Consider the following 12,159-nt stretch of genomic DNA (forward strand, 5'->3'; position numbering starts at 1 on the left):
CACACAAGCTGAAATGGCAATATTACTCTCCCACTGTTTTTTTATGTATTTTTTTTTTATTTTCAGGGAGACTTTAGAAACCAAATAATATTAAAAAAAAAAAAAAAACAAGGCTTTCTATGGCCCACTGAATGAGAGGGACAGAGGTGGCACACCCAGGAGTCAAGACTGGCACACAAGCTGAAAGGGCAATATTACTCTCCCACTGTTTTTTTATGTTTTTTTTTTTTTTATTTTCAGGGAGACTTTAGAAACCAAATAATATTAAAAAAAAAACAAAAAAACAAGGCTTTCTATGGCCCACTGAATGAGAGGGACAGAGGTGGCACACCCAGGAGTCAAGACTGGCACACAAGCTGAAATGGCAATATTACTCTCCCACTGTTTTTTTATGTATTTTTTTTTTTTATTTTCAGGGAGACTTTAGAAACCAAATAATATTAAAAAAACCAAAAAATAAATAGGCTTTCTATGGCCCACTGAATGAAAGGGAGAGAGGTGGCACACCCAGGAGTCAAGACTGGCACACAAGCTGAAAGGGCAATATTACTCTCCCACTGTTTTTTTATGTATTTTTTTTTTTTATTTTCAGGGAGACTTTAGAAACCAAATAATATTAAAAAAACCAAAAAATAAATAGGCTTTCTATGGCCCACAATTAGAGAGAGAGGTGGCACACCCAGGAGTCAAGACTGGCACACAAGCTGAAATGGCAATATTACTCTCCCACTGTTTTTTTATGTATTTTTTTTTTATTTTCAGGGAGACTTTAGAAACCAAATAATATTAAAAAAAAAACAAAAAAACAAGGCTTTCTATGGCCCACTGAATGAGAGGGACAGAGGTGGCACACCCAGGAGTCAAGACTGGCACACAAGCTGAAATGGCAATATTACTCTCCCACTGTTTTTTTATGTATTTTTTTTTTATTTTCAGGGAGACTTTAGAAACCAAATAATATTAAAAAAAAAAAAAAAAACAAGGCTTTCTATGGCCCACTGAATGAGAGGGACAGAGGTGGCACACCCAGGAGTCAAGACTGGCACACAAGCTGAAAGGGCAATATTACTCTCCCACTGTTTTTTTATGTTTTTTTTTTTTTTATTTTCAGGGAGACTTTAGAAACCAAATAATATTAAAAAAAAAAAAAAAAAACAAGGCTTTCTATGGCCCACTGAATGAGAGGGACAGAGGTGGCACACCCAGGAGTCAAGACTGGCACACAAGCTGAAATGGCAATATTACTCTCCCACTGTTTTTTTATGTATTTTTTTTTTTTATTTTCAGGGAGACTTTAGAAACCAAATAATATTAAAAAAACCAAAAAATAAATAGGCTTTCTATGGCCCACTGAATGAAAGGGAGAGAGGTGGCACACCCAGGAGTCAAGACTGGCACACAAGCTGAAAGGGCAATATTACTCTCCCACTGTTTTTTTATGTATTTTTTTTTTTTATTTTCAGGGAGACTTTAGAAACCAAATAATATTAAAAAAACCAAAAAATAAATAGGCTTTCTATGGCCCACAATTAGAGAGAGAGGTGGCACACCCAGGAGTCAAGACTGGCACACAAGCTGAAATGGCAATATTACTCTCCCACTGTTTTTTTATGTATTTTTTTTTTATTTTCAGGGAGACTTTAGAAACCAAATAATATTAAAAAAAAAACAAAAAAACAAGGCTTTCTATGGCCCACTGAATGAGAGGGACAGAGGTGGCACACCCAGGAGTCAAGACTGGCACACAAGCTGAAATGGCAATATTACTCTCCCACTGTTTTTTTATGTATTTTTTTTTTATTTTCAGGGAGACTTTAGAAACCAAATAATATTAAAAAAAAAAAAAAAAACAAGGCTTTCTATGGCCCACTGAATGAGAGGGACAGAGGTGGCACACCCAGGAGTCAAGACTGGCACACAAGCTGAAAGGGCAATATTACTCTCCCACTGTTTTTTTATGTTTTTTTTTTTTTTATTTTCAGGGAGACTTTAGAAACCAAATAATATTAAAAAAAAAAAAAAAAACAAGGCTTTCTATGGCCCACTGAATGAGAGGGACAGAGGTGGCACACCCAGGAGTCAAGACTGGCACACAAGCTGAAATGGCAATATTACTCTCCCACTGTTTTTTTATGTATTTTTTTTTTTTATTTTCAGGGAGACTTTAGAAACCAAATAATATTAAAAAAACCAAAAAATAAATAGGCTTTCTATGGCCCACTGAATGAAAGGGAGAGAGGTGGCACACCCAGGAGTCAAGACTGGCACACAAGCTGAAAGGGCAATATTACTCTCCCACTGTTTTTTTATGTATTTTTTTTTTTTATTTTCAGGGAGACTTTAGAAACCAAATAATATTAAAAAAACCAAAAAATAAATAGGCTTTCTATGGCCCACTGAATGAAAGGGAGAGAGGTGGCACACCCAGGAGTCAAGACTGGCACACAAGCTGAAAGGGCAATATTACTCTCCCACTGTTTTTTTATGTATTTTTTGTTTTTTCAGGGAGACTTTAGAAACCCAATAATATTTAAAAAAAAAAATAAATAGGCTTTCTATGGCCCACTGAATGAGAGGGAGAGAGGTGGCACACCCAGGAGTCAAGACTGGCACACAAGCTGAAAGGGCAATATTACTCTCCCACTGTTTTTTTATGGTTTTTTTTTTTTTTCAGGGAGACTTTAGAAACCAAATAATATTAAAAAAAAAAAAAAAAAAAAAAATAGGCTTGCTATAGCCCACTGAATGAGAGATAGCACACACAGCAGTGGCACACAAGCCCTGACTGAGGCCAATATTTTTCTCCCACTGATTGATGTAGTGTTTTTGTGTTGAGGTAGATTTTAGAACACAAATCACGGAAAAAATAAATAGGCTTTCTATGGCCCACTCAGTGAGAGATGGCACACACAGGGATGGCACTGTAGCAGAAATGCCAATCTTAATCTCCCACAAAAAAAAAAACAAAAAAAAAAAAAAAACTGTCCTACAATTACTATCTCCCTGCAGTAATGTAAGCCAGGTATGGCAGGCAGCAATAGGAGTGGACTGATGCACAAATTAAATAAAAAGTGTGGACAAACAGAAAAGATAGCTGTGCAGAAAGGAAGGAACAAGAGGATATGTGCTTTGAAAAAAGCAGTTGGTTTCCACAGTGGCGTACACACAGCAATACAGCTATCACGGAGCCTTCTAGGGCAGCCCAATGAGCTACAGCGCTGAGGGGAAAAAAAAAAAAAAATAGCTTCCACAGTCCCTGCACACCGAAGGTGGTGTTGGACAGTGGAAATCGCTGCAGCACAAGCGGTTTGGTGGTTAGTGGACCCTGCCTAACGCTCTCCCTGCTTCTGATGAAGCGGCAGCAACCTGTCCCTAAGCTCAGATCAGCAGCAGTAAGATGGCGGTCGGCGGGAACGCCCCTTTATAGCCCCTGTGACGCCGCAGACAGCAAGCCAATCACTGCAATGCCCTTCTCTAAGATGGTGGGGACCAGGATCTATGTCATCACGCTGCCCACACTCTGCGTTCACCTTCATTGGCTGAGAAATGGCGCTTTTCGCGTCATTGAAACGCGACTTTGGCGCGAAAGTCGCGTACCGCATGGCCGACAAGCACAGGGGTCGGATCGGGTTTCATGAGACGCCGACTTAGCCAAAAGTCGGCGACTTTTGAAAATGATCGACCCGTTTCGCTCAACCCTAGTTATGACAGTAATCCAACCTATCATAACATAGAATGCTGATATACCTGCACCATATAGGCTAAACTAAAAGTGCCCAGTGCAGGGATAATATACAAATCTAATAGTGGATAGCAGCAATTTAGAAAAAGTGCTAAGTGCTGCGTTAATGCGATAATTTAAACAGAGTCAATACCATAATGGTCTTAAAAATCTTTTTTCCAAAAATCAAAGTGTCAATGTGCCGGTACCACATCATATCACCCAAAGGTGTCTAGTGCACGAGGTAGTTAACAAGTAAAGTAAATTGTAACAGCAGAGAACCTATGTACTCCCATATATATGCGCCTTTTCTCTGTATGCCCATCAGTGACCCCGACAGCGCCGTTTCGCTATAATAGCTTCTTCAAATGGGGGCAATAGCCCTTCCATTTGACCAGATACTGAAGTTTCCTTCTCGAGATACGAGAATCTAAAATCTTCTCCACCACAAACTCCAATTCTCCCTCGACCAACACCGGAGCAGGAGGGTCAACGGAAGGAACCATAGGCACCACATATCTCTGCAACAACGACCTATGGAACACATTATGGAAGGCAAAAGAAGCTGGAAGGTCCAAACGAAATGACACAGGATTGAGGATTTCAGAAATCTTATAAGGCCCAATAAAACGAGGCTTAAACTTAGGAGAAGAAACCTTCATAGGAACATAACGAGATGACAGCCAAACCAGATCCCCAACACGAAGTCGAGGACCAACACGGCGACGGCGGTTAGCGAAACGTTGAGCCTTCTCCTGTGACAATGTCAAATTGTCCACTACATGAGTCCAAATTTGCTGCAACCTGTCCACCACAGAATCCACACCAGGACAGTCCGAAGGCTCAACCTGCCCTGAAGAGAAACGAGGATGGAAACCAGAATTACAATAAAAAGGTGAAACCAAAGTAGCCGAACTGGCCCGATTATTAAGGGCGAACTCAGCCAATGGCAAGAAGGTCACCCAATCATCCTGATCAGCAGAAACAAAGCATCTCAGATAGGTCTCCAAAGTCTGATTGGTTCGCTTAGTTTGGCCATTTGTCTGAGGATGGAAAGCAGAAGAAAAAGACAAATCAATGCCCATCTTAGCACAAAAGGACCGCCAAAACCTCAAAACAAACTGGGAACCTCTGTCCGACACAATGTTCTCCGGAATGCCATGCAAACGAACCACATGCTGGAAAAACAACAGAACCAAATCAGAGGATGAAGGCAACTTAGGCAAGGGTACCATATGGACCATCTTAGAGAAGCGATCACAAACCACCCAGATGACCGACATCCTTTGAGAGACAGGGAGATCTGAAATAAAATCCATGGAAACATGCGTCCAGGGCCTCTTCGGGACCGGCAAGGGCAAAAGTAACCCACTGGCACGAGAACAGCAGGGCTTCGCCTGAGCACAAGTCCCACAGGACTGCACAAAAGCACGCACATCCCGGGACAAGGAAGGCCACCAAAAGGACCTAGCCACCAAATCTCTGGTACCAAAAATTCCAGGATGACCAGCCAACACCGAACAATGAACCTCCGAGATAACCCTACTAGTCCATCTATCAGGGACAAACAGTCCCTCTGCAGGACAGCGGTCAGGTCTATCCACCTGAAACTCCTGCAGAACCCGCCGCAAATCAGGGAAGATGACAGACAAAATCACCCCCTCTTTGAGAATACCAGCCGGCTCAGAAACTCCCGGAGAATCAGGCACAAAACTCCTTGAAAGGGCATCAGCCTTCACATTCTTAGAACCCGGAAGGTATGAAACCACGAAATCGAAACGGGAGAAAAACAGTGACCATCGAGCCTGTCTAGGGTTCAACCGCTTAGCAGACTCGAGATAAGTCAAATTCTTGTGATCCGTCAAGACCACCACGCGATGCTTGGTGCCCTCAAGCCAATGTCGCCACTCCTCGAATTCCCACTTCATGGCCAACAGCTCCCGATTGCCAACATCATAATTACGCTCAGCGTGCAAAAACTTTCTAGAAAAGAAAGCACATGGCTTCATCACAGAGCCATCAGAACTTCTCTGAGACAAAACAGCCCCTGCTCCAATCTCAGACGCATCAACCTCGAGCTGAAAAGGGAGCGAAACATCTGGCTGACACAACACAGGAGCCGAAGAAAAACAACGTTTCAGCTCCTGAAACGCCTCAACGGCCGCAGAGGACCAATTGACCACATCCGCACCTTTCTTGGTCAAATTAGTCAGTGGTTTGACAACACTAGAAAAATTAGCGATAAAGCGACGGTAAAAATTCGCAAAGCCCAGGAATTTCTGAAGGCTCTTTACAGATGTAGGCTGAGTCCAATCATAAATGGCCTGGACTTTAACTGGATCCATCTCGATAGTAGAAGGGGAAAAAATGAAGCCCAAAAAGGAAACCTTCTGAACTCCGAAGAGACACTTAGACCCCTTCACAAACAAAGAATTAGCACGAAGGACTTGGAACACCATTCTGACCTGCTACACATGAGACTCCCAATCATCCGAAAAGACCAAGATATCATCCAAATATACTATCATGAATCTATCCAGATACTTTCGGAAGATGTCATGCATAAAGGACTGGAATACAGATGGCGCATTAGAAAGCCCGAATGGCATCACCAGATACTCAAAATGGCCCTCGGGCATATTAAATGCGGTTTTCCATTCATCGCCCCACTTAATACGCACAAGATTATAAGCTCCTCGAAGATCTATCTTGGTAAACCAACTAGCCCCCTTAATCCGAGCAAACAAATCAGACAATAGAGGCAAAGGGTACTGAACTTTGACCGTGATTTTATTAAGAAGGCGGTAATCTATACAAGGTCTCAGAGAACCATCCTTCTTGACCACAAAAAAGAACCCTGCTCCCAACGGTGACGATGATGGGCGAATATGCCCTTTCTCCAAGGACTCCTTTATATAGCTCCGCATAGCGGCGTGTTCTGGCACCCATAAATTGAAAAGTCGGCCTTTAGGAAACTTACTACCAGGAATCAAATTAATAGCACAATCACAATCCCTATGAGGAGGCAGGGCACTGGGCTTGGGCTCATCAAATACATCCTGGTAATCCGACAAAAACTCAGGTACTTCAGAAGGAGTGGAAGAAGAAATTGACAACGCTGGAACATCACCATGGGCCCCTTGACAACCCCAACTGGACACAGACATATATTTCCAGTCCAATACTGGATTATGGACCTGTAGCCATGGCAAACCCAACACGACCACATCATGCAAATTATGCAACACCAAAAAGTGAATATCTTCCCGATGTGCAGGAGCCATGCACATGGTCAACTGGGTCCAGTACTGAGGCTTATTCTTGGCCAAAGGCGTAGCATCAAATCCCCTTAATGGAATAGGATGCTGCAAGGGCTCCAAGAAAAACCCACAGCGCCTGGCATACTCTAAGTCCATCAAATTCAGGGCTGCGCCTGAATCCACAAACGCCATAACAGAGTAGGATGACAAAGAGCAAATAAAAGTAACGGACAGAAGAAATTTAGGCTGTATAGTACCAATGGTGACAGACCTAGCGGACTGCTTAGTGCGCTTAGGACAATCAGAGATAGCATGAGTGGAGTCACCACAGTAAAAACACAGCCCATTCTGACGTCTGTGCTCTTGCCGTTCAGTTCTGGTCAAAGTCCTATCACATTGCATAGGCTCAGGCCTCTGCTCAGAGGACACAGCCATATGGTGCACAACTTTCCGCTCCGGCAAACGCCGATCGATCTGCATAGCCAAGGACATTGATCCATTCAGACCAGCAGGCGTGGGGAACCCCACCATAACATCCTTAAGGCCCTCAGAAAGACCCTTTCTGAAAATCGCTGCCAGAGCACACTCATTCCATTGAGTAAGCACAGACCACTTTCTAAACTTCTGACAATACATTTCAGCATCATCCTTACCCTGACGTCTGCCTGATCCACAGAATTTGGTTCGTCATAGAGCAATCCAAGCGCCAGAAAAAACGCATCTACATTAAGCAATGCAGGATCTCCTGGCGCAAGGGAGAATGCCCAGTCTTGAGGGTCACCACGCAACAAGGAAATAATGATTTTTACTTGCTGACTAGAGTCACCAGAGGAGCGAGGTTTCAGGGCAAGAAACAGTTTACAATTATTAAACAATAAGAGATATGGCGCTACAGGTGACTAAAAGCTGACCGTATCTACAGTCCTGTTAAAAATATATAAATATATAAACACAACTTCCCTGCATGCGTGTTAAACCTATTCCTGGCTGCGTCAATCCAGCCTCCGTATACTAGCGCAATATTAAACAATAGTCGGTACTAATGGCATAAAATCACCTACTGTGTGTGAGACCTTGATCAGCTCGGCCGCCTGCTGGAGATTCAGATATCCGGTTTACACGCATAGATGTGCGTTCAGATTTGAGGTAATTCCTGTCCACATGAGGAGTGGTTGTGTCGATATCAGCGTTAGCCAAGGTAGATGGCTACGGGTGCTAGCGGCGAAGGTAACAAGCTACGTGTATGTAACAGAGACGTCCCGGCCGGTGGCGTCCCTGGATACACGTGAAGGAAAGGCTGACACTGCAAAGCAGTGAGTGACGTCACTAGCCTATGGAGGCTTGTTGGAGCCAATTCTAACCTACGCGTTTCAAAGTGTCACGCACTTCTTCATCAGGGTTACCGCTCACTGTCTTCAACCGCATATATAGGCACCTTGCTTACACCCCGCTGTGTGTTACCACTCCCATGAGATTAAATGCCTATCGATCACAGGTTACCCCACAGTATATGAACACACAGTGGATCGCTATGTTCCGGTATTTATAGGCAATTGTTTGCTAGAATATTAATTTGACCTATTCTTGTGTGGATATAATATCACCCCAGTTATTTCTATGTGTGGAAAATAATTTTAAAAGACTATGTCGTACCAAAATTAAAACTTGACTTTTATTAAGACCATATAAAACCATATGTAAATATACAAAGTAGAACCTAACAGTTTTGATATTGTTAAAAACTAATATAACTATATGCCTATGGCATTACAGTGTCTTACATCTTAGGCTAATATATAAAAAAATTTTCCTTTTAAAAACATTTATTGATTAATAACTCACTGGTTGGGAAACCATAAAATTATACCCGTACTGTAGGCTAGTTCTTATCAACAAAGTACGGCTATATATAAATAAAATTAGGTGGGCTATAGATGTATGGTAATTAACCCTACATGGCCAATATATTTAGGGATACAGAAAGAATGAGGGGCATTCCCACTATGTGTCGATTCCTGTTACTAAAGTGCGGCAATACAGCAACAGAATAGGGCTATACATCGAATAGTTATCCCTAAATAGTCAATACACTTAGGGGTTAGAATGCAAATATTTCTAGTTCAGAATTTAAGCCTTTCGGTTTAAGACTGTCTAGTGTGTAAATCCACTGGGATTCTACTCTAGACATGGTTTTTATAAAGTCGCCCCCCCTTTTGTTTGGATGTACAACCTGAATGCCATAGAATATAATACCTTTTGGGGATTGCCCATGTGTCTCCTTAAAATGTCGTGAGAGGGGATGCCCTAGAAAACCCTTCTTAATATTTTTAAAATGTTCCTGTATGCGTATCTTTAATTGCCTTTTAGTGCGCCCCACATACATCTTATTGCAAGGGCATTGGATTATATAGATCACCCCAGTGGTATGGCAGGATATATTATCCTTAATGGGGAATTCTTTCATGCCATCCATGTCTTGAAATATTGATTTTTTAACCTTCCTAAAGGTGGTTTGTGTACATCCATAACACCCACCGCATGGTACAAATCCCCCTTGGGGAGTATTCCCAACGGGGTTCCCATTCATCACCCCTGTAAGTGTCATTTTTGTAGTAGGGGCTATTAGATGACCCAAAGACTGAGCTTTTTTGTACACAAATCTAGGATTTTTTGGAAGTAATTCCCCTATTACCTTATCATTTTGCAGGACTGGCCAATGTTTGTGTATAATGTTAACAAATTTATGGTGCCCTGTATGAAATTGCGTGATAAAGGGTAAATTCCGAATCTGCTCGGCTATGGGGTCCTCTTTGGACTCGGTGAATTTATTCTTGCTTTGTAGTAGGGAGTTTCTTGGTACATTAATTATTTCGTTACGGGCTTTCGTTAATAGTAGTTCAGGATACCCTTTTTCTAGGAATTGCTCCGTCAGATACTCGGCTTCCTCATTAAAATCAGCCAGATTAGTGCAATTACGGCGTATTCTGGTGTATTGGCTCTTCGGGATATTAGTTAACCAGACTGGTAAATGGCAACTGGTTATATCAATGAAGCTATTGGAGTCGACCTCCTTATGGTAGCATTTCGTGTATAATTGATCTTGCTCTATAAAAATATTTAAATCCAGAAAATTTACATTACTAGTGCTGATGTTAGCGGTAAATTCCAGGCCATAACAATTATTGTTCAGCCCTGAAATGAATGTATTTAAATTTTCATGTGACCCCTCCCACACAAAGAAGATGTCGTATATAAAGCGACGCCAGACGACTAGGCCTGGAAGTAATAGCCCATCTCTATAGATGTTTAGATCTTCCCACCTCCCCACATACATGTTTGCGTAACTGGGCGCAAAACGCGTACCCATCGCGGTGCCCCACGTTTGGATGTAGTATTGATCCTCGTATAGGAAATAATTATGATGCAGAATAAATTGAATGCATTCAAGGATAAACTGAATCTGCGTTTCCATATGCATCCCCAGATTTCGGAGGAAGTACTCCGCTGCCTGACATCCCTTTTCGTGATTGATGACTGTATATAATGACTTGATATCCATTGTGCCCATTATATAATTATGTTTCCACTTAATTGCTCCCAGACATTCCAAAGTATGCCCCGTGTCTTTCAGATATGCTGGGATTAATTTCATGCATTTCTGTAAATGCACATCAACATATCTGGATAAATTGGTTGTTAGACTGTTAATTCCAGATATGATCGGTCGACCCGGGGGATTGGTGAGATTCTTGTGGAGTTTCGGTATGTGATAAAAAATTGCTCTACTTGGGTTTTTGTTAACAATATACGCGTACTCTTTTTTGTCTAAAATTCCTTTAAATTTGCCCTTTTGGGCCAGGAGATCTAATTTCCTGACAAAATGGCTAGTAGGATCATAGCTCAATTGTTTATAGGTGATATCATCACCCAATAAACGCATAGATTCCTGATGGTACATCATATGACTAAGTATTACAATCCCCCCGCCCTTATCAGCGGGTCGCACGACAATGTCATTATTGGATTGCAGATCTTTTATTGCTCCTCGTTCCTCATTCAATTTATTCTGCATCATAATTATTTCCTATACGAGGATCAATACTACATCCAAACGTGGGGCACCGCGATGGGTACGCGTTTTGCGCCCAGTTACGCAAACATGTATGTGGGGAGGTGGGAAGATCTAAACATCTATAGAGATGGGCTATTACTTCCAGGCCTAGTCATCTGGCGTCGCTTTATAGACGACATCTTCTTTGTGTGGGAGGGGTCACATGAAAATTTAAATACATTCATTTCAGGGCTGAACAATAATTGTTATGGCCTGGAATTTACCGCTAACATCAGCACTAGTAATGTAAATTTTCTGGATTTAAATATTTTTATAGAGCAAGATCAATTATACACGAAATGCTACCATAAGGAGGTCGACTCCAATAGCTTCATTGATATAACCAGTTGCCATTTACCAGTCTGGTTAACTAATATCCCGAAGAGCCAATACACCAGAATACGCCGTAATTGCACTAATCTGGCTGATTTTAATGAGGAAGCCGAGTATCTGACGGAGCAATTCCTAGAAAAAGGGTATCCTGAACTACTATTAACGAAAGCCCGTAACGAAATAATTAATGTACCAAGAAACTCCCTACTACAAAGCAAGAATAAATTCACCGAGTCCAAAGAGGACCCCATAGCCGAGCAGATTCGGAATTTACCCTTTATCACGCAATTTCATACAGGGCACCATAAATTTGTTAACATTATACACAAACATTGGCCAGTCCTGCAAAATGATAAGGTAATAGGGGAATTACTTCCAAAAAATCCTAGATTTGTGTACAAAAAAGCTCAGTCTTTGGGTCATCTAATAGCCCCTACTACAAAAATGACACTTACAGGGGTGATGAATGGGAACCCCGTTGGGAATACTCCCCAAGGGGGATTTGTACCATGCGGTGGGTGTTATGGATGTACACAAACCACCTTTAGGAAGGTTAAAAAATCAATATTTCAAGACATGGATGGCATGAAAGAATTCCCCATTAAGGATAATATATCCTGCCATACCACTGGGGTGATCTATATAATCCAATGCCCTTGCAATAAGATGTATGTGGGGCGCACTAAAAGGCAATTAAAGATACGTATACAGGAACATTTTAAAAATATTAAGAA

The sequence above is a fragment of the Ranitomeya variabilis genome, chromosome 3 (assembly GCF_051348905.1).
Source record: "Ranitomeya variabilis isolate aRanVar5 chromosome 3, aRanVar5.hap1, whole genome shotgun sequence".
NCBI lineage: Eukaryota > Metazoa > Chordata > Amphibia > Anura > Dendrobatidae > Ranitomeya > Ranitomeya variabilis.